This window comes from Ursus americanus, chromosome X (genome assembly GCF_024610735.1).
Source record: "Ursus americanus isolate L20-20 chromosome X, mUrsAme1.1.p, whole genome shotgun sequence".
Classification (NCBI taxonomy): domain Eukaryota; kingdom Metazoa; phylum Chordata; class Mammalia; order Carnivora; family Ursidae; genus Ursus; species Ursus americanus.
The window spans coordinates 100,710,250-100,733,928 of NC_142164.1; the positions used below are offsets into that span (position 1 = coordinate 100,710,250).

A 23,679-nucleotide genomic window follows, 5' to 3' on the forward strand; every position below is an offset into this window, starting at 1 on the left:
TGACACCTTGTCTATCAATAATGACAGAAGAGCTAGTCAATAAGAGAAATCATAAGGTATCTAAAATATACCTGTTTATGTGCAAATCTAAGTAGATTGTTTTAGAAAGCAATATGGAGTATTGATTTTATGCTCTGTAACCATATGATGTTGATTGCACTTTCAGTTTTTCATAGCAATTTGTGGGTCATCATTAAGGTATGGTAATTGGGCATAGTAGTGATCTTGTATTTGACCTAGACCTGCTGCTCCTATTTTTAGTTGTGCGATATCTGGTGATCTGATGCTCAAGTCATCAATTGTGAAATGAAGGTAATAATGCCTGCTTCAAAGGACATTTGTGAGGATTAAATGAGCAACATGTTTACAAATAATTTGGAATCTGAAAGGCACTACAGAAGTGTTGGTTGACACTCATCTCCATCCTGTGCTGGAATGCAGTTTCTCCTTTTTTATGTATTATTCTCCTTTTCTACCATCTTCTACCATTGTTTCTGTTCCTGCTGTCCTGTCGTAGTGCAGGTCTCTAAAAAGTTCCTGCACTTACAGCCTACTTATAGCCTGCTATTTCTGATATGCTGGGCACTAAAAATCAAAATAGGAACAAAAAACAAACTACCTGAGTAGCTTGTCAAAATTTTTGCATTAAATAAGACTGTAATTTCAAGGCTCTGGTATCAAATAGGAAGCAGTAGTAATGCAGTAAAGTGGTAGCCTTATTTGGAATGATCTGGATCATCTGCTAGTTATTTACCTCCTGGTTCCTGGTTGACTTACAGAAAGATGAAATCCAAGAAGTGAAACTTGAATAAATGAAATGTTATAGTGTTGTGAGTATTTGAACGTAACGTATGAATATATAAATGTTATTTATAGATAAAGTAACACAGCTGTTCCCTAGTTAATAACATGTCCACATGGAGTTTGCTTACTTTTTCTCAAATCAAATGCCTTATATTGAGTCATTCTCCTATCTGAATGATCTCAAGAAAAATAAAACAAAATTTTATTTCTTGCATACTTTCCGTGCACTGTCACACTAAAGTCACAGCATAATGTTAGTGTCATTAAGCACAAGCTGATATATTTGTTTGATATTCAGCCAGGTAAATAGTATAATATAGGTATTTTTTAAAATTCCTTCCACTGTTTCCTGTAGCTTCTGTGCATACCAGTATTGGATGTTGTAATTGTCCTGTCCCATGTAGGCTGATTTTCTTCAGAGTCTCCCACATGCCTCTGGAGCACAAATCATATCCTTGTTCTCCTTGTATTACAAATAGACAGCATAAGACTGATATTTAGTCATTCTCAATAAACGTTTTTTGAATGGTTGGATAAAATATGGGAGCAAAGAGGAGGGATGACTAATACAGCCAAAGGTAGTCAGAGAAAAATTCATTTACATATTAACATTTAATCTCTCTCTCACTCTCTCTCTCTCTACACACACACACACACACACACACCCTCTCTCTTTTTGATTTTCTGTTTTTCGGAATCGCTTTTCCTTTTCTTCAAATCCATGTAGGTATAATTCGCACATCATTGATGACACCTGTTGTAAGTGTTCAATTCAATGAGTTTTAGTAACTCTCTGCAGTTATTGATCTATTGCTTCAATCCAGAACACTGCACACCATAAGGTCTCCATATTCCCATGTGCAGTCTGTCCCCACTCCCACTCCCAACCCCATGCAACTACTCATCCACTCTCTGTATCTATAGTTGTGTTTTTCTGAAAATTTCATACAAATTGAAAATATAAACTATGGTCCTTACTGTCTGGCTTCTGTCACTTAGCAGAGTGTTTTTAAGCTTCATCCATGCTTGTAGCATGTATTGGCACTTGTTCTTTTTTTGCTCAGATGTGTTCCATTGCATGGATATACTATGTTTTGTTCATCCATTCATCTAGGTTTTACGGACCTACTCTTTTTTGGGAGTTTAATCTTTCTTTGAGCTCTGCCAGTTTTAGGATAATTCCTGAGCCTGGCTGCCCTCCAGCTACGGGAGAGAGAACCTTTTTATAAACTTCCCAGGAGGCTTTCTGGGTTTTGCACTTGGCTTTTAATTGTCAATTAATCACTGTAAGCCTTAAACAACAACAACAACAACAACAACAACAACAACAACAAACTATTCCCCAAGTGTCAATTATGTTTAACAGTATCTATTTCCATTGTCTTTATAGAGACTGTTTCCTTCATTTTTCTCAAATGCCTGGTATATCACCACACCTACTAGTTTATTTCCTTTTACTAGAATACCACCCCAGTTAACCACAGGAAAAATTATAAAAATTTTACTGTTACCTGTTTCAGGGAATATGTGTGTGCTCTACCCACCATTAGTGATGGAATCCTCATTACTAGCTGATAGTTGAAAATCCTCAATATCTGACTACTTCTGGCCCAACTATCAAAGGTGGGGTTCCCCAGAAAGCAAACTCAAAGATAAAGATGAATGTGCACAGATTTTATTAGGGAGTGCTCTTGGCATCAACATCAGTCAGAAGGAAGAGGAGGAAGCAGGATCTGACAGAAAGGGGAGGTCAGGTTGTGATGCAGTGTCCGTGAAAGCTTCATACAGCAGAATGGAGAGCTCTGAAGCTGGCATGGCCCTACAAAGTTGTGCAGAGTTGGGGCAAGGGAAGCAGGCCTTTGTATCCTTTCCCCACATTGATCAGTAACAGTGACTTTGAGCAAGCTAACTCCTTCAATGGAGCCACTTCTTGAGGAGAGCTGGTAGATTATGGCTTGCTGCTGCTGCTGCTGCTTCTTCTTCTTCTTCTTCTTCTTCTTCTTCTACTTCTTATTTTTATTTTTTTTAAGATTTTATTTATTTATTTGAGAGAAAGAGAAAGAATGAGCAGGGAGAAGGGCAGAGGAAGAGGGGCAAGCAGGCTCCCTGGTGAGCAGGAAGCCCAATGGTGGGGCTCCAGTCCCAGGACTCTGGTATCATGACCTGAGCCAAAGGCAGACTCTTAACCTATTGAGCTACCCAGACACCCCAGTTACGGCTGTCTTTCAGCACCAGTCAGCATCCGGGAAAATAAATTCTTCTATCCTGAAGGGGGATCCAGATGGCATAACACAGCACCCACTACATAGAGCCAAAAGGACTTTGTAACAAATGATACAAGGGCTGTGAGGTACATTGGGGAATCAAAGATGAATCCAAGGTTTATGGCCTGAGCAACTAGAAGGATAGAGTTGTTATTAACTGAGATGGCAAAGGCTATAAGTGAAGATTTTCGAGGGAGATTTCAGGAATTTCATTTGGGCTGTGTTGTGTGTGAGATGTCGATTAAACGTCCAAGTAGGTATGTGAAGTTGACAGTTGGATATATAAGTCTGTCAAAGACTCAAGGTGATTTTATTAATAACTGCCAGTACTTTTCAACTGCACTTTCCAATTCTTGTGTTGTTATTTTGTTTTTGTTTTTTGGTGACCTTTGAAAATATTTTCAGTCAACTTCCTTAGCTGAAATACTAGGTTGTTCTATTTGCTGAAACCTTAGAAATCTAAGAATAGCTTTATAGGTATATATATTTTTCCACACTTGAATGGCAATGCAAGTCTATTTTTATCCCTGTGGAATGCTTAACTCTTCTTATATATTACTATCTTTTATTCATGCATACACATTTGTGACTGTTTCTAGACTTTTTCTCTTCAGTTGTAGTATATTCTCATAGAATCCATGCTTTAATTATTGTTTGTTTACTCATCCTTGAACATAATCAACAGCAAAAATCTATCTATACCCAGTGTTTGAAGATACTTAAGATACATTGATTGAATCTGGCTCTTTCTCAATCACTGAGGCCAATTAAGAATTTATCTACTAACATGGGGCATATGCTGATATTTAAAAAGCTTACCAGTGTTCTTGGTTAGTATTGTTGTCCAAATTAAGCACTTTGACTTGGGATGGTTAATATCAAATAAGCTGTTAACATTTTTGTCTTAATTATCTCTGTTATTATAGGAGGTCGTATAAAATACTTCTGGTTTTAGGGGCGCCTGGGTGGCTCAGTCATTAAGCGTCTGCCTTCGGCTCAGGGCATGATCCCAGGGTCCTGGTATCGAGCCCCACATCGGGCTCCTCTGCTGGGAGCCTGCTTCTTCCTCTCCCACTCCCCCTGCTTGTGTTCCCTCTCTCTCTGGCTGTCTCTCTGTCAAATAAATAAATCAAATCTTTAAAAAAAAAAAAAAACTTCTGGTTTTAGAATATGTTCTCTTTTTATTATTAGTGTCAAACATTCCTTTTTTGGGCAATTAGGAATAAGATTATCAAAGCTTTCAGTTACTCAAGTATCTTAATATCAACCTAGAATTTTTTTATTTGTATATTGAAGATGAATAGAAGTTTATCACATGGTTGGGGTAAGGAATCCAAGTAACAAAGAAGAACAAGTCTAAAAGAATATCACAGAAGGTTATGTTCAAGGAAATGGGGTAGTCAGAGTGAGTATATGGGCAGAAACAGTAGCCTATTTTGTACTTAACTCCATGTTTATTATTAAATATAATATTAAACATATTTGACTTTAGGTTCACAGAAATTCTTTATTCTTACCCTGTGATACTAACAAGGTAATAAGGATTCTTATATGCTGACCGTGCTTTCATGCATATTTCCACTGTTGAGTTTAGCAACAGCAGCAAAATCCCACAAGTTATTAGACAGATCAAGGACTTTGAAAGATTACAGACAATAATTACGGTGAATCTCTTCCTACTCCTTGAATCCTGTGGTCCTCTCTTAGTGTATTCAATGACACTTCAGTAACAAGACCATGAATTAAATTAGGAAGAGAAACTAAGTCTCTAAAAGGTGTTACTCTTCCAAAGTCAATGATGGTGACTAAATTGGATTAGAACCCTAGTGCCTTGAGCACCAGCCCAGAGCTATTTCCAGTATACCTTGTGATCACAAAATTCAAGGCTTCAATTTGACGTTTATTTTCTATTGTGGATATTGATTTCCTAGCGAAAAAATGAAATGGGCTGTTGTGGTCCTGTGTGCTTTATTGACCACATAAACTCTACTTGATTAAGAAGTCTTATGTACTATCCTTTAGTTTGTATATTACTGCAAATTTATTTCAGTAAAGCTGCTTCAGTGATGGCTGATTGCAACTACATATATTAATAAATAATACTACTAATGTATAAACAGTTATTATAGATTTATCTGTTTTATAGGCCTGCCTTAGCCCAAATAAAACCTTCAGTGTATTTTATAGTACTTTGTGAGGAGTTTTATAATTAAGCTCATGTTTAAATGGAAAGAGGCCTAACAATGGGATGCAGTCCTCAAATCCTTCAACTTCTGCTGACTGCATTGACAACTACAGAAGCCAAGGAAAGCTACTAGATATATTTACGACTAAGCTATAAATGATACCTTTTGTTTAATATTATTCTAAAAATGTAATATTTTGGTTAAGTTTAAAATTGTTTCATCCTACCCAAGTTACTGAAGACTCAAAAGGTATTATTACATTTCTCTTCAATATTTCTCATTCTCACATTCATTTAATACTAGCTTAATTTTCCTGTGTATTGATTATTATGAGCAACCTGGGAATAATTTAGTTTACTTTGATATGCTAAATTAACCATTCTTGGCTACAAACAAAATTAATCTAGTGTAAATCCATTTTTGGGAGGGAGAAAATACTAGCCACTAAATGGAGACAAAGATAAATTTCCTTATGATTTTCCTTGTCTCCACTGACAATATCTACTGTAATAGTACAAACACCTCATGGAAAAATGATTTTGTTATCCTGTGCAGCCTTCACTGTTGCCTCCTGTTTTATGTCCCCCAAAAGCTGTATTAATGCGGAAGTAGGAATAGGACATAGAAGCAATGAAATAATGTAGCTTTCTTTGTGCATCATCTCATGATGAAATAGATCAAGATCTGAGCAAATGAAAAGATACGCCATGTTCGTACAACGGGAGACTGACCATTATTAAGGTATCACTTCTTCCTAAATTAATATATAGATTAAACACAATTAAGTTATAGTTTTTTAAACACACATACTTGTACACCAGCAGACACTAAGTTTACCAGTGTTCTCCATACTGCCATTTGTAATGGATCTTTTTTCAGTTTTTTGTTTGTTTGTTTGTTTGTTTGTTTGTTTGTTTGTTTTTAATTAGCTTCTCCATGATGATTATTGAGTTATCTGCCACAGCCATGGCAAACAAAGGTGGTTTCTCAAATGCAGTATTTTGTTTTCTCAGAATTTTAAGAATTTCATGCACCAAAATTTAGCTCTTGTTCTTATCCCTCTGGGAAGGTTTCCTGAATCTCAGCTCACATTTAAACACTTCCATAGGTGCTCCCATAGCACATTTGACTCACTTGCTATTAAATTTATCACATTATATTGACTTACTCGACTACTGAGGTAGAAAACTCTTTGGCTATTTTTTCTGACTCCTGGTTCAGATTTCATTCATTCATTCATCCAATAAATGTCTTCTCTTTCCCCATATATGTGTTGTACTATACAAAGATTTTTAACACCTGTCTTAAGTTCCTCACTCTGCTGTAATTTACATATTGGTTTGAGAATAATAGGAATTCCATTTGTATTTTTGTTTTGATTAAAAATATAGCAAATTCTTCACTATTTTTTTAACATAATTAAGGCCAATGGGATATGAATGTAATTGGCAAATATATGTAACTCAATCCTTTGTTCAACAAACACACATTGAATAAGTCACTATGTACCATGCTTTTGGAATCCCTTGAAAAACATTTACCTGGTTGTGTTTTTATGGAACTTAATGATATTGACCAGGTTTTAGAATTTTTCTCTGATATACGTAGTCAACATTATAAGAAAAATGCTTTCAACATATTCATACTATTTGGATAAACATAGTTTTTTTTTTTAAGATTTTATTTATTTATTTGAAAGAGAGCACAGGTGGAAGGAGGGGCAGAGGGACAAGCAGACTCCCTGCTGAGCACAGAGCCCCACATGGGGCTCCATCCCAGGACCCTGAGATCATGACCCGAGCTGAAGTCAGACACTTAACCAACTGAGCCACCCAGTTTGCCCCTGGAAAAACATAGTTTTAATAGTACTGCTGCCCCTGAAAGACATGCTGTGCTTCAAATGACCATTTGAGCAAGAAATTTGATTGAAAAATATGCTTATTTTATATTATTTTTTCAGCCTTGTGAATAATAAAAAATATGGATTCATGTTTATCATAGAATGTAATTTTGAGCCTCATCTGTTTTGCAGTTCTAGAATGTGTTAATTTCTAAAGTTTTGATATTTTAAGATTCATGATAGCATTTTAATCAAGTGATAGCAAAAAAGATTGACAAAATCATAAAATGGTTTTATCTGTAGCTAAAATTATTCTCTAATTGGAAGATTCATCAAAATATGCTGATCTCCTAGTATTACTTACCATTTCAACTACACAAGGCTATTTGCATTGAACATGAGAGAGCAGAATCAGCTTCAAATCAACCTCTTAAATTTACTAAATAGAAATACTTGTAGGAAACAAAATACCATAATACTATCTAACAAGTATTTTGTTTTTAGGATATTAGTAATGTATTTCCTTTTTCTGGTTTATCCATTTATACATTTTTGCTATAATTATGTTGATTTTGTTTTACATTTTATGTATCTGTTGTTTACTTAGAACTATATGTTCTAGGGTGTAGTAAGAGCAACTATTTATATACCTGCTGGGATGTAGCTTTAAATTCCCTTTTAAGGTCTCACTCAAGTGTACATCTCTCTAGCTTTATTCATGAGTGGCAAATATCTGTTTTGGGTGTTTGGTCCAAGAACAGATTTCCAAGTTACTGTTTTTAGCTATAGCTAGATAAAACTACTCAGCAATATTTTAAAGGCAGACAATGACCATAATATAGAAATGAATTAAATTATATACCTTTTTGTAAAATAAACAAGTTGTGATTTATTCATTATATTGTACACTCTTTCTAATATTTGGATTTCTAACTTATTAATAAGGAGAGAAAAATGGAAAAATAAATCTGAAATATCAGTAAAGTCTAGTTTCCCTACTCCAGGTTATTTCTACAAAGGCACAATCAAATCCCTGAATCTTTTGTACTAAGATTAGGGGCTCATTTGTATCTATCACTGAGGAATTTTATTTCTCAAACGAATTGGGATAATCTTCCCCAAAAAGCTATAATACATTCACGATGGGTTTGCTAAAAAATGATAACCTGCATATTTGCCTACTTTGCCAGAGCATCTGAAAAAGCCACTGGCCTACATATATTTAGAAGACCTTGCTGCACACTTAACAACCTCTGAAAAGTCAGACTGGGAAGTTTAAAATCAGTAGCTCTTGGAGCACCTGGGTGGCTCAGTCAGTTGAGCATCTGACTCTTGGTTTCAGTTCAGGTCATGATCTCAGGGTCATGAGATCAAGCCCCATTCGGGCTCTGTGCTCGGAGCAGAGTCTGCTTGAGATTCTCTCCCTCTCCCTTTCCCTCTTCCTCTACCCCTTCCCCCACTTGCTCTCTCTCTCTCTCTCAAATAAATAAATAAATAAAATCTTTAAAAAATAAAAAAAATAGAATAAAATAAGTAGCTCTACGATAAGCACTGAGTGTTATATGGAGTGTTGAATCACTAATACCTGAAACTAATTAAACTGTGTGTTAACTAACTGTAATTTAAATAAAAACTTAAAAAAATAAAATAAGTGTCTCTTGTTATAGATAACTACTTTTCTATCATCAAAACACATAGTTTCCACCCCCTTCAAAGAGTTACCAAGAAAATTTAATTGCAATTTTCTAGCATTGAATAATTTGAGATTGTTTATGTTGTAGCAACCTGATATTACATATATATATGGTAGATCCTGAGGATGATGTGTTTATTTCATTTTCAGTACTAAGCAATACAAATTTTAAGTGGAATGTCCAGTTAGTCTTTTTCTAGTAACACGTCATGGGAAACTCTCTTCCAATCTCTAGATATATAGACCTATGTAGATGAATATAAAATACATACAAGCATAAACATGAGTTATATGCACAATAAAAAGTATATGAAATTATAAACATTAAGCTTCTCTCTCATGCCTCACTACAAGAATCCTTAGCTCCTTTCCTAAAAGATATTAACATTTTCTGTATATACCTATAATGGAACACATGCTATAGCAGGATGTGGAATTCTCCCTGACTCTCTTTTTTTTTTTTTTAAGTTTTACTCTGTTTCATTAAATGAATGCACACAAGCTTTTAATCATTCTTAAGGTGTTGGACATGTAGGTTGATTTTTGCTGTTAAAATCAATACAAAATTTTAAATGGTATTATAATTAGCTCTTGTCATGGTTTTTGAATAAGACTATGGAGTAATTTACCAGTAAAAAAAATGCAAGATCAAGGAGTTTCTGGAGTTTAAATTTTCTTGGACATTGAAAAATTGGCCTCCAAAAATGTTAAACTTATTTGGATGTTCACAAGTAGTTTTAAAATGGACTGTTTTTCCACACCATGTGCCAAATCATAATTTTACTTAACTTTTATAATCTTATGGTCGAAAAAGTGTTGTTTGCATTTCTTTAAGTTAAACCTCTTTTATGTTTTTGGTCATTTGTACTTTTATTTTCTTAGCTGCCTGATAAGTTTTACACTTTTTTTCCCTATTTGATATCTTGTCTTTTTACACACACATACACATGCACACACATATGCTGCTTACATTTGAAAGTACTTGGAATTTTAGAACAAGTTTAAATAATAATGTTGTTTTTCAGGGTTCTTTAGTTTTTCCAAATTTTCATGGATTTATTCTAGTGTTTTTTGGCACATGGTGTGGAAAACTGTCCGTATTAAAACTACTTGTGAGTATCTAAATAAATAGTGTTTTTTCATTAAGCATGATGCTTTCCTTGATTTTCAATATAGACAATTATTAAAAATCAAGACTGCAAGATATATTTATTTACTTGTTCCAGGTTTATACCCTTAAACAACATAAATAAGTCCTGGAGATCTAATGCACAGCACAGTGATTATAGACAACACTACTGTATTATAAACTTCAAAGTTGCTGCGAGACTAGATCTTAATTGTTCCCGCCACAAAAAAGGAATGGTAATTATGTGATGTGATAGAGATATTAGCTAACTCTATAGTGGTAATCATATTGCAATATATAAATGTATCAAATCAATACATTGTATACCTTAAATTTATACAATGTTATATGTCAAGTATATTTTAATTAAAAAATGAGTACTGATTATTATTCTATGTGTGTTTTTAATGCAACATGATAATCATGCATTTTTCCTCTGATTTACTTAAATTATATATATATATTATATAATATATGTATTATGTAATACATGTATTACATTATATGTTATATATGTATTTTATATATTACATTATGTATTTACTAGAATTGCCAATTCTGAACCACCCTTGCATTCCTGTCATTATTCATTCATACCATCAATCTTACTGTGTGCCTAAAATGTAGCAGATATTTTCCCAGATACTAGAGACTCAAATAAACAAAACATGTAAAATCCTTGCCCTAAAGCTATATAGTTATTTTAAAATACCAGTGTCTTCTCTTTTTAATATTTGATTTCTTACCTGAGTATTGATATTAATAAATTATACTCATTTGAATTCTGTTATCAGTATTTTTCTGGTATCAAAGAAATATTTTTAAGCATCACCTGAATTACTGCTCTGGAAAATTTTTAATTGCATTGGAATTAAATTATTGGTTTATTTACTATGAAACCATCTGGGCCTCTCAGTTTTTAGTGAGGTTTTTTATCAAATATTTTAGAATTAATTTGCATGAAATTACTGGCTTGTTTAGATTTTCCATTTCTTCTGGGGCTAATTTTGGTAATTTATGTTATTTCTGTAATACAATACATTTAATCCTGGTTTTCAGAGAATTTTGCACAGTTAGTTTTAAAGAATTTGATATGTATCTTAATTTTCTTTGTTTTTTCCTTTACTCATTTTTAATTTTGTTATCATAGCAATTTATCCTTTTTCATAAATTGATCTAGTGTCATTTTATCATTTAAAAATACATAAACTAACCGGTTTTGGATTTTTAATAATACTACTGATTTAAGACTTTAAAATTTTACTTTGTTTTTTCCATATCTGTATGTTAGGTTTTTTCCCCAAAAACTTTTAATATTGAAAATGTAACAATTTAAAAAAATACTATTCTTATTTAGGGGTATATGAGTTTGAGACTCTCATTTTTTTTTTTTTTTACTTAGATTAGCTTTAGTTTTTTGTTTTTTGTGTTTTTTTAAGATTTTATTTATTTATTTGACAGAGAGAGGGACAGCCAGAGAGAGGGGGAACACAAGCAGGGGAAGTGGGAGAGGAAGAAGTAGGCTCCCAGTGGAGCAGGGAGCCCGATGCGGGGCACAATCCCAGGACCCTGAGATCTGGCCCTGAGCCGAAGGCAGCCGCTTAACGGCTGAGCCACCCAGGCGCCCCTAGCTTTAGTTTTTAAAACATGTCCTTTATCATTATTATCTCTGTATTGTGTAGTTTTGATTTGTAGTTCTCCTTTAATCTAAGAGTTGTATAATAGTGTTTTGTCTCTAATTCTTAAATATTTTGAGATAATTTTAGATTTTTTCTTCCTTAATTTTAAATATTACACCATTGTGGTCAGAAAATGTGGCTTTTTTTTCCATTCTTAAATGCATTTTAATTTCCTTTGTGATCTAACATATGCTCAATTTTAGCAGTCACCTTATTCTATAGTGCCCTGCTCCTATCCCTCAGATCTTACAGTTTTCACTGTGCACCTTTGAACTTCCAGCTGCAAGTGTCCATAGCTCTCTGACACAGAGTTGTACTGGAATCTTAGAAGCCTATTCTGTTCCCATGAATAGTCCAGAAGCTCTGAATTAACACATACTTCACAACTCTGAATTGAAGACTGCTGGGATACAGTATATAAACACTCTACCTGCCTCCCTCCCTTTGGTGGGAAAATTTGGTCATATTTTATACCATTTTCCAGAGTTTTTCTGTGTGATTAATCAGTGACAGGTAGTTTAATTATGCACCCTGTATGGGATGCTTTCCTTTCACTGTCCACCTTTTCTCTTCCCTGCTTGTGTTCCTTGTCTCCCCTAATAAATACATTTCAATGGACTTTTTGTCTCAAGACTTGCTTCTGGGGGAATTCAAAATGAGACAATACCAATCATGTTACTACACTTTTTCCTGTTAGATTATATGGTAAACTACTCTGAAGATTATGTGAACTATTCATTAGCTATTCATGGTAGGTTAAATTCAGTTTCTCATTCATTGTTTCCCTTAATTTTGTTCTTGCAGTCTGTATTTCCTATTTTCAACATTTTGTTACTCAGTAGCTGAATATTAATCACAAAATTTTCTCAGTATGAACAGTGCTCTTTATAACATGCCCTTTGTTTTTTCTTCTTTAAGAATTCTATATTGCCTAGTATTATTATCATGGCACAAATTGATTCATACTTTTGCTTTTAAATCATTTTAGATGCACCCATTAGATACAGCATCTATTTGCTAGTGTTATTTTTATCTGTTCAACCTGTTATTTCTTTTTTTTTTTATAATGATTTTTTATTATATTATGTTAGTCACCATACAGTACATCCCCGGTTTTCGATGTAAGGCTCGATGATTCATTAGTTGTGTATAACACCCAGTGCACCATGCAATATGTGCCCTCCTTACTACCCATCACTGGCCTATCCCATTCCCCCACCCCCCTCCCCTCTGTAGCCCTCAGTTTGTTTCTCATAGTCCATAGTCTCTCATGTTTCATTCCCCCTTCTGATTACCCCCCCTTTCTTTATCCCTTTCTTCCCCTACTGATCATTCTAGTTCTTATGTTCCATAGATGAGAGAAATCATATGATAGTTGTCTTTCTCTGCTTGACTTATTTCACTTAGCATTATCTCCTCCAGTGCCGTCCATGTTGTAGCAAATGTTGAGAACTCGTTCTTTCTGATTGCTGTGTAATATTCCATTGTATATATGGACCACAACTTCTTAATCCAGTCATCTGTTGAAGGGCATCTCGGCTCCTTCCACGATTTAGCTATCGTGGATAATGCTGCTATGAACATTGGGGTGCATATGGCCCTTCTCTTCACTACGTCTGTATCTTTGGGGTAAACACCCAGTAGTGCAATGGCTGGATCATAGGGTAGCTCAATTTTTAACTTTCTAAGGGACCTCCACACTGTTTTCCAGAGTGGCTGTACCAACTTGCATTCCCACCAACAATGTAGGAGGGATCCCCTTTCTCCACATCCTCTCCAACAATTGTTGTTTCTTGCCTTGTCTATTTTTGCCATTCTAACTGGCGTAAGGTGGTATCTCAGTGTGGTTTTGATTTGAATTTCCTTGATGGCTAATGATTTTGAACATTTTTTCATGTGTCTGTTAGCCATTTGTATGTCTTCATTGGAAAAGTGTCTGTTCATATCTTCTGCCCATTTTTTGATTTGTTTATTTGTTTCTCGTGTATTGAGTTTGAGAAGTTCTTTGTAGATCTTGGATACCAGTCCTTTATCTGTAGTGTCATTTGCAAATATCTTCTCCCATTCCATGGGCTGCCTCTTAGTTTTTCTGACTGTTTCCTTGGCTGTGCAGAAACTTTTAATCTTGATGAAGTCCCATAAATTCATTTTATCTTTTGTTTCTCTTGCCTTTGGGGATGTATCATGAAAAAGGTTGCTTTGGCCGATGTTGTAGAGGTTGCTGCCTATGTTCTCCTCTAGAATTTTGATGGATTCCTGTCTCAAATCTAGGTCTTTCATCCATTTGGAGTTTATTTTTGTGTATGGTGTGAGATAGTGGTCAAGTTTCATTCTTTTGCATGTAGCTGTCCAATTTTCCCAGCACCATTTATTGAAGAGACTGTCTTTTTCCCACTGGATGTTTTTTCCTGCTTTATCAAAGATTAGTTGCCCAAAGAGCTGAGGGTCCATTTCTGGGTTCTCTATTCTGTTCCATTGGTCTATGTGTCTGTTTTTGTGCCAGTACCATGCTGTCTTTGTTATCACAGCTTTGTAGTACAGCTCGAAATCCGGCATTGTGATGCCCCCAGCTTTGTTTTTCCTTTTCAACAGTTCCTTGGAGATTCGGGGTCTTTTCTGGTTCCATACAAATTTAAGGACTATTTGTTCCAGTTCTTTGAAAAACGTTCTCGGTATTTTGATCGGGATAGTATTGAAAGTGTAGATTGCTCTGGGTAGCATGGACATTTTAACTATGTTAATTCTTCCGACCCATGAGCATGGAATATCTATCCATCTTTTTATGTCTTCCTCAGTGTCTTTTAAGAGTGATTTATAGTTTCTAGAATAAAGGTCCTTTACGTCTCTGGTTAAGTTAATTCCAAGGTAACGTATGGTTTTTGGTGCTATTGTAAATGGGATGGATTCCCTAATTTCTCTTTCTTCGTTCTCGTTATTCGTGTACAGAAATGCAACTGATTTCTGAGCATTGATTTTGTATCCCGCCATGTTACTGAATTGCTCTATAACTTCTAATAGTTTGGGAGTGGCTTCTTTTGGGTTTTCCAAATAGAGTATCATGTCATCTGCGAAGAGAGACATTTTGACTTCTTCTTTGCCGATTTGAATACCTTTGATCCCTTTTTGTTGTCTGATTGCTGTTGCAAGGACTTCTAGTACTATGTTGAATAATAGTGGCGAGAGTGGTTTCCAGGAAGGATTCCATCTCTTCCAGATTGCTTAGTTTATTGGCATAAAGCTGTTGAAAAAGTTTCTAATAATATTTCCAATTTCATTGGTGTTGGTTGTGACCTCTCCTTTTTCATTCATAATTTTAATAATCTGGGTCCTTTCTCTTTTCTTTTGGATAAGTCTTGCCAGTGGTCTGTCAATTTTATTGATTCTCTCCAAGAACCAGCTTCCAGTCCTGTTGATCTGCTCTACTGTACTTCTGGTTTCTGCTTGATTGATTTCAGCTCTAATTTTGGTCAGCTGCTTCCTCGTGCATGGATTAGGCCTGTCCCTCTGTTGCTGTTCCAGCTTCTTGAGGTGAGAATATAAAAACTGCATTTTAGATTTTTCTATTCTTTTGAGTGAGGCTTGGATGGCTATGTATTTCCCCCTTAGGACCGCCTTTGCAGTATCCCATAGGTTTTGGACTGTTGTATTTTCATTCTCATTGGTCTCCATAAATTGTTTAATTTGATTTTTTATTTTCTGGTTTATCGAGTCATTCCTGAGCAGGATGGTTCTTAGTCTCCAAGTGTTTGAGTTTCTTCCAAAATTTTCCTTGTGGTCGAGTTCCAATTTCAGAGCGTTGTGGTCTGAGAATATGCAGGGGATAATTTCAATCTTTTGGTATCGGCTGAGACCTGTTTTGTGTCCCAGAACATGGTCTATTCTTGAAAATGTTCCATGGGCATTAGAATAGAATGAGTATTCTTTGGTTCTGGGGTGTAGTGTTCTATATATATCTAAGAGGTCCAACTCGTCGAGTATAGCATTCAAAGCCTTTGATTCTTTGCTTAGTTTTTGCCAGGGTGTTCTGTCTATTTCTGAGAGTGGAGTGTTGAGGTCCCCTACTATTAATGTATTTTTATTTATATGTCTCTTTATTCTGGTTAAGAGTTGGCTTGTGTATCTTGCTGCTCCGCTGTTGGGGGCATATATATTTATAATTGTCATATCCACTTGTTGAATACTTCCTTTAAGAATAATATAGTGCCCTTCTGTGTCTCTAACTATAGTCTGTAGTTTAAAATCCAGTTAATCTGATATGAGAATTGCTACCCCAGCTTTCTTTTGAGGTCCATTTGCGTGAAAGATGGTACTCCATCCCCTTACTCTCAGTCTGAATGCATCTTTGGGTTCGAAATGAGTCTCTTGTAGACAGCAAATGGATGGGTCATTTCTTTTTATCCAATCTGCAACCCTGTGGCATTCTAAGCAAGAATTTAAACCATTAATGTTAAGGCTGAGTACTGAGAGATATGCTTTTAATTCTGCCATGTTGTCAGTAAAGTCTTTGTTTGTATTGGCTGTGACTTTCTGTTTTGTATCACTCTTGGGGCCTTTTTACTTTTATAGAACCCCCCGTAATACCTCCTGTAGGGCTGGTTTCGTGGTTACGAAATTGGCTAGTGACTGTCGATTCTGAAATGTCTATTTCTCCATCAATTCTGAATGACAGCCTTGCTGGATAAAGGATCCTTGGCTGCATGTTTTTCTCTGAAAGAGCTTTAAAAATGCTCCCCCAACCCTTTCTCTCATTCCAGGTCTGTGTAGACAGGTCTGATGTAATTCTGATGCCTTTGCCTTGGTACGTGAGAAATTTCTTTGCCCTGGCCGCTTTCAATACTGTATCCTTGGATCTAATGTTTGCGAAATGCACTATGACGTGACATGGTGTAGGTCTGTCATGGTTGAGCTTGGGAGGGGTCCTCTCTGCCTCTTGGACACGAATGTTTGTTTCCCTTGCTAGATTAGGGAAGTTTTCAGCTACAATTTGTTCAAATATCTCTTCTAGACCTCTGTTTTTCTCCACCCCCTCGGGGATGCCGATGATTCTAACATTGGATCGTTTCGTTGAGTCAGTAATCTCCCGTAGCCAACATTCGTGAGCGTGGATTTTTTAAAGACCATCTTCTATTTTTATTTTTTCCTCTATTAACCCATCCTCCAATTCACTAACCCTTTCCTCTGCTTCGGTGACCCTGGCCGTCAGAGCCTCTAGTTTTGCCTGCATTTGGCTCATAGAATTTTTAATTTCTGTCAAATTCGCTCTCATTTCCGCCCTTAGGGATTCTATATTCTCAGTAACATTTTCCTTAATACTTTTTTCAAGTCTACTCATTATCTTGACCATTGTTACTCTGAATTCCATTTCTGATAATTTGGTTACATCCATATCCGTTACTTCTGTGGCAGAGGCCACAGACTCACTGTCTTTTCTTTGCTGGGGGGGGGTTCTCCTTCTTGTCATTCTGAAGAGGAGAGGTTGCGGGGTTGTCCAGAGCCCAAATTATTGACTGGGTCCCAGGCCGTGCCCCTTGTTTTATAGGGATCTTAGAGATGTGGGCTTCTTTAAAGATTTTATTTATTTACTTATCTGAGAGAGGGAGACAGTCAGCAAGAACGGAACAGAAGCAGGGGAGTGAGAGAGGAAGAAGCAGGCTCCCAGCGGAGGACCCCGATGAGGGACTCCTTTCCCGAATGCCGGGATCACGCCCTAAGCCGAAGGCAGGCGCTCCATGACTGTGCCACCCCGGCGCCTCGGGTTGTGGGCTTCTTGATTTTTCAGCCTGCCTTCTGTGTTCTGGGGGAGGGGCCTGCCGTGCCGATACTCAGGCAACCCTCTTTGGTTAGAGTCTCTGTGTCCCCTGCGAGGGGGGATGGCGATGGGCACTCTCTGAGCCGGTATTTCCAGGCTTTTGTTCTCTGGCGGCTTTCCCTGGCGGTTTGCTGTGCCTCTTCTGAGAGTCAGAGCAGCAGCGGCCGAATTTCAGCCTCTGTCACAGAACAGAGGGATTGCGGCCCGTTCTCCACTGATGTTCTGGCCACTTTAACTCTGTTACTGTTGGTGCTGCTCAACCCTGCAGCGTCCCGGGATGTGCGCACCAACCCGGCGTCCCTGCCCTCACTTCCAGGGCCAGCGCGTCTCTGTCCTTTGTGTTTCTAATGCCGCCAGCCACCGGCCGCCCCGTCTCTGTCCTTTGTGTTTCTAATTACGCCAGCCACCGGCCGCCCCGCACGCTCCCGGGTCTCCCGGTCTCAGTCTATGCACGGTGAGCACACCTCGATTCCGGAGTTTCGTGAGAAGCCTGGTGGCGCGCGCACCCAGTTCAGGGTCTCAGTCTGCTGTTTCGCGGGTGCCGACCGCGAGTCCGCCCGCTCCCACGTGCAGGTGGCCCGCCAGCCGCCAGCCGCCCCGCGCGAGCTCCGGGAGCTCCCGGTCTCAGTCTGGATCCCGTGAGCACACCGGGATTCCGGTGTTCTGGGAGATGCCTGGTTGCGCGCGCGTTCACGGCTCACCGGTCTCAGTCCGCTGTCTCGGGTGCCCTCTGTGAGTCCACCCGCTCCCCCGTGCAGGTGGCTGCCGCTTCCCAGCGCCCAAACGCGGCGGCTCCCTCCCCCTTCCGTTTATCTTCCGATATCTGTGCACGGTTTACAGCTCCCCCTCTTCGTACCTCAATACTCAGCGCTGGAGATGTTCATTTGTAGAGTTCCAGATGCATCATCCTGCATCTCAGGCTGATTCCGTGTTTATTTAGGCTGGTCTGGTACCTATCCAGCTCGACTCAGGGGACCGGCTGAAAAAGGGGTCCCCTACTCCTCCGCCATCTTAACTCCCCAGCCCTCAACCTGTTATTTCTAATATGTGAACTCTCATCCCGTTTCTGCTTACTGATATACAGATACTTGGTCTTAGTTCTTTTATGTTTTTTTTATAAATGCTTCCTTTGTTTTCTCTCTTCTGCTGTGTGAATTGTGTGGGGGTTTCTTTTTTCTAGTGTTTAGCTTTATAACCTTAGATGACATACGATGAATTTTGAAGGATGGAAAGAACCTCTCCTGTACAGGTTGACAGGGAGTGAAAGTCCTTCCATGTAGAGAGATTAATGTGTGCCCTTGCACAGGAGCCGAATGTTGTTCTAGAGAGAGTGAGAGTAGGTACTACCTTAATGAAACACTGGTCCTTTCTCTGGTACTGTCTTTTAGGGGGGAAAAGAATTACTTAAAGGAAAATACTGTAATGGAGCCCTTGTAGTTCTGGCATTTAAATTCTTCATGATTTGAAATACCTTAAGATATCAAACACCCACTTTTCAGCCCTTTAAAATAGTACATTAAATTAGTTCAGATCCAAGTGCTTCTCTTCCAGTTTTGAAAAATTTGTTTTTTGATGATTCTTGTTTTCACTTTGGGATGGGTGGTTGTGAGTATGGAGCATTAGTAATCATTGGCACAATGTCTGTAAAGCTACTTGTCAGTGCTTTTCCAGATAATTATAATTAAAAAATGACGCTAGTGATATCTGATACATAGTATTAGATATTTAACTAACACTGGTCCCTATTATTTATATGTAGTAACTCATTTAAGCCTTATGAGTTAAATGAGATTATATCACATACAACTATGAGTTGTATATTAATAAAACTATAAATTTGTATCTGAAAAAACTGAGTAGCAGAGGCTATGTATCCTGCCCAGGGTTTCATATCCCTTTAATAGCAGAGCCAGGAGTTGATTTCATAATTCATTATACTTGCCTAATGAACTTTTAACCATTTTTTAAGCATGATACTACATATCCTCAGACAAGAGTTATCTTTTAAGAATACATATCTGGAAATATAAATATTTCGTTCTAATCCTTCTGTTTCTTATACCTAAAACCTGGATAAGATAAATGAAACAAAGAGCAGAAGACTATGAAAGGTAGAGAAAAGAAGGCCAACCCAGCTAGGGCCCTTGGTATTCCAGAAAGGAGTCAGAGTTGAGTCCCCTGGATATTCTTTTTTAACCTTCTGTATATCCCAACCTGAGTGTAGGAGAAGTTCTCAACTCAGAAATGCCAGCAGGTGGTAAGAAAAAAAGAACAATGAAAATAAATAGAGTAAGTCTGCTTTTTCTGGCCAGGAGACTGGAGGGCAATGGTTCTCAACTGGCAGTGATTTTGTTCCCCAGGGGATGTTTGGCAACATCTGGAGACATTTGGGGTGATCACTGTGGGGTGAGGGAGCTCTATGGACATCTAGTGTGTAGAGGCCAGGAATGTTGCTCAGCATTCTACAATGCACAGAACAGCTCCCCTAAGACAAAGAATATCCAACCCCAAATAGCAATAGTGCCAAGGTGGAGAAATCCTGCTCTGAATGGTCCAAGCAGGGAATAGCCAACTATGGCCCTCTTCACCTAATCCAGCCCACCACCTGTTTTTTTATAAATAATGCTTTATTGGAACTTTGCTTGTGTGTAATACATATGGGGTGTGTGTGTGAGAGAGAGAGAGAGAGAGAGAGAGAAAGAGAAGAAGAGAGAAACTTCTTATGGACAGTTTTAATAGGAATTATTTTTGTTAAAAATAACAAAAAGATTAGCATTTAAACAGAATCTTCTTGCAATATACAGAAGGATTTGGGGGCCACGCCTTTACTCTATTTTTTGCTGCATTGATTTCACTGAGGTCTGGCGGCGATGTTGTTTTCCTGATCAGCATACTCTTGAGGATGGATACTCTGCTATAGGCCTCGTAGTGTTCTGTTTCACTTCTCTACTCAGCTGTTTCTCTTTGCTTTTGCAATTGTACTAAAAGTATAAGAAATAGCAATAGACAGTCTCTCTAAAGCAAAATATTTTGTTGGCAGGAAAAATGAAATTATATTTTAAAGTTAGTATTTTCAGTAGAATTTATTACTTCATCATGCTTTCACTGTAATTTCTACATAAAGTAATACTTTTACGTACTTAACATGTATGAACTGATGATACACTGCAAATTCCTCTTGAATATTTTTTCATAGTGTTATTATTATTCTCTCTTCAAGATACATCTTAATTACAAAGGTGAAAATAGTAACTTGACAGTAGAGAAACATGACAGATACCTCTTTAACCAAGTAATCAAAGTTAATATCATCAGTAATAAGACATATCAACATCATGAACCAACCCTTTGACGTGATGTAATGAGAAGAACTCACTTTTACTTCTGTAGCGTTCTTGTCAAAATATGTATAACTGGAATTCATCATGAAGAAACATCACAAATCCAAATTGAGGAAAATTCAACAAAATAATTGGCCAGTTCTCTTCAAAAGTGTCAAGGCCATGACAGTTCCCCAGGTTGGAAGACATGACAGCTAAATGCTGTGTGTCATTCTGAATTGGATCCTGGAGTAGTGAAAGGACATTAATGTGACATTTGGCGATATTTGATTAAATTTTGTAGATTAGTTAGTAGTACTCTACCAGTGATAATTCCCAGGTTCTGGCAATAGCACTGTGGTTATATAAGATAATACTATTCAGCGAAACTGTATAAAGATAAAGAAACTCTGTGTACTATTTTTGCAACTTCTTTTGGTGAGATAGATAGATAGATAGATAGATAGATATAGATAGATAGAGATATATATATAGATAGATATAGATATCTATATATATTGCTTTTCCTTCCATCAAGTCTAGCACAAATTAGAAGCTCCATTAAATCATAAATTAATAAATATATATCCATTAGTTTAATCTTAAATTTTTTCTGTACTTTCTTTTTAACCATTTGTTTCCTGATGCTAGACCATACTTCTACCACAGAATCCAGTTATTTTTTCATATACAGAGACCTGCAAAATCCCAATACCCAATTGTGTCCATATGTATTTTCAAAGACTCTAATGACACCCACATTTTCTGCTAGAAGATATGGCACTAGCAGCCTCTTTAGGATAATAAGGATATCACTGATGGTACATATAATACCAGCAGAACTATCAGGGCCTGATTTGGAATGCTAGCAGATCATTCATATTTATCATTGGACTCATGAACCCCCGTTAGTAACTGGAATATACATTTATATATTTTTAAAATATTAAAACCTTAGCTCTTTGTTTTATTTTAGTTGTTTTCTCTCATTTGTATTGGAGGCTTTTGAATACAGCACTCAGATAAGTCATGAACTCATTTTTAAAGCTGTCATAGTATTTGAAATTTCTATATCTCTCTTCACTTAAAAGGTACTTACAGTAGATACATAATATATAATTCCACATGCCTCATATGAAAATCTCTACTTCTGTGCATTCCATATTTTTAATAGTTAAGAGAAATAAAAATTCTTTTGCTTTTTATAATCTTGATAAATATCATTCCTATTCTAAAAGTATGGTGATGTCATTGTGTAAAGCCTCTGGATGAAACAAATGAATTATAAGGTAGTTCTCCTTTGGATTAAAAAAAATCTAAACCTAAAAATCTTATTATTTAGAAGCAGCCAAATCTATTATTAGATGAATGTTGATACCAGTAGCTCCATATTTAAATAGAAATTAACTTAAAATTAAATTGTAGTATTTTATTGTCAAGATCAGAACAAAACTCAGCATTGCCTCCATGGAATCAACAACTCTTACATAGCTAGATTTATTATATTAAAAAAGATGTTAATAAAGCTAATATTATAAATGAATGGGCTCCCATTCTAGAATTGCTTTAAAATGAAAGGAGGCTTAGTAAAGTTAATTATATTAGAGTTGTAGTGAAGAGTGAGCGTGAAAATATTATTGTACTTAAAATAATGGATCTGATCTGCTGACATATAAAAATTCTTAAATGAAATGAGTTAACTTTCATCTAGAGAAATTGTCTCATAGTCCAGTAGGACTATCTACAATAAGGTTCATATACATTAGGCAACCCACTTTAAAGATGGTCATCCTGCAGGTGGTTTCTGTAGTGGAAACTGATTGCAGTATTATGCTCTTAAAGTATCCATCTATGAGAATTTTATTTACTTTGTTAAGAAAATTTTCATGGTTTTGTTGTATCATGAGGCATTGAAACATCTGAACAAATCAGTATGTGAGTGGTGAGTCAGCTGCTTTCTCCTTCACTTCTTTGGGTAACTAGAGCAATTTGTCAGTAGACAAAAAAAAAAAAAAGAAGAAGAAGACAACCTTTTGTGTTATTTAAGTGTTTCCAAGGCATGCCCTGGTACAACACAGACTTCTCCTGTGCAGGTGCAACTAGCCTAGCATCCACACATCATGCAGAATACCTCAGTAATAGCAGCACACTGCACCTGCTCCTACCACAGTGCTGCTCATTTGTGTATGATATTTGGAACATCTGGAGGAGTATGAATGGTACAGAAAGGAGAACAGAGGGGAAAACAGTGTGCGTACCTAGATGAGAGGAGAGGAGGTCAGCTGAAGTTGTGCAGGGCAAGCCTGAGCATGTCATTGGTGCAAACTCAAGCATCCTTGATGTTCTTTAATAGGAATATCTGGGGGAATCCCATCGTGGGGTTTTCATCAGCCTTGAGCTGGTCCACGACCCTGGTGATGATGCAGCTATCTAGCATGGGCTAATGATCCTGCGCCATGATGCTGTGCTAGATTTTCTGGAACAGAAGGCTGAACAATCTCTCCACAATGGTAGCTTTCCCCTGGAATTGCTGTCCTTCCCACCTGAGGCATGATGTGTCAATATAAATGGCACCTCTTTGCATTCTGTCATTATTAAAGAACTGGTAGTAATGTTGAATGAAGCTGGATCCAGTCTGCTCCCAAATTGGCTTATTTCCCATTCTGGAGCATCACCCAGCCTCATTGAGACCTGAGGAGCCTGTGTGATGTCGGCAGTGGCAGTGACAACCCAGCATGATCTGCTGCACTGAGAATCTTAAATATTGATTTCACTGTAATTAAAATAACTTCTGACATAAAATTGAAAAGACATCTATTTAAATGAAGCAAGCTTGTAAATAATTAGAGGGATGTACATAAATCGCCGTTGCTATTAAAATGTGACACAATTTTTGACTAAGACATGTGTTTAATGGTCCTTCAAATGATTTCCCACATTCAGGGCCTTTTCTAA

At 36.9% G+C, this 23,679-nt stretch overlaps 1 pseudogene; it reads right to left on the reverse strand.

The window, feature by feature from the left end:
* Positions 1 to 23,002: 23,002 nt before the first annotated feature.
* On the reverse strand, positions 23,003 to 23,386 carry LOC123796270 (nuclear transport factor 2 pseudogene; annotated as a pseudogene).
* Between the last annotated feature and the right edge of the window lie 293 nt (positions 23,387 to 23,679).